The sequence below is a fragment of the Octodon degus genome, unplaced genomic scaffold, assembly GCF_000260255.1.
Source record: "Octodon degus isolate 3935 unplaced genomic scaffold, OctDeg1.0 scaffold00034, whole genome shotgun sequence".
NCBI classification, from domain to species: domain Eukaryota; kingdom Metazoa; phylum Chordata; class Mammalia; order Rodentia; family Octodontidae; genus Octodon; species Octodon degus.
In genome coordinates, this window is record NW_004524610.1 from 902545 (window position 1) to 903064 (window position 520).

At 76.2% G+C, this 520-nt stretch overlaps 1 protein-coding gene across 1 annotated transcript in view; it reads left to right on the plus strand.

Moving 5' to 3' along the window:
- The first annotated feature begins 6 nt into the window (after positions 1-6).
- The window catches only part of Dcbld1 (discoidin, CUB and LCCL domain containing 1), a 70697-nt gene continuing 70183 nt past the window's right edge, over positions 7-520 (plus strand). The window contains exon 1 of the mRNA XM_023714288.1: positions 7-62. The gene's annotated coding sequence lies outside the window, so the exon portion shown is untranslated. The remainder of the gene's footprint in view (positions 63-520) is intronic.

The following is a 520-nucleotide window of genomic DNA, read 5'->3' on the forward strand; positions in this document are numbered from 1 at the left end:
GGCGGTCCTGGCGCTGCTGCTGGCCGTGTGCGCCCGGCTCGGCCGGCCGGCGGAGGAGCCGGGTGAGTAGCGCGTACGGGTCAGACGAGGCCTGGGCGGGCGTGAGTCGCGGCGCGGCGATCGCGCCCGCCGACCTCCGCGCTGTCCCGCCGCCGCCAGCCGGCACCGGCCTCGGGCGTCCTGAGTCGGCCTCCGCGCCGGCCGGTGTCTCTCCGTTTACGCCCGCGCGGGGCCCGTTGCTGGGTCCTCCGGGTGTCGAGGCGAGGCTCCGCCGACTCAGGTGGACTCGGCTGGATCTGCAGTGCGCCCTCGGCCGGCCACGGCGGGGTGGGACACGGGTCACAGCCGGCGACGACCCTTCGATGGTGTGTCGGTGTTCCTCGGGCGTGCTTCTGCCCCGGGTGACCGGCTGTGAGTGACCTCGAGTCCACGCGTGGAGCGCTGACCCCAGGGAGCCCACGCGGACTGCGGGACCCCACAGCCCGTCCACAGGGCGCCCCCCAGGGAGCCCACGCGGACT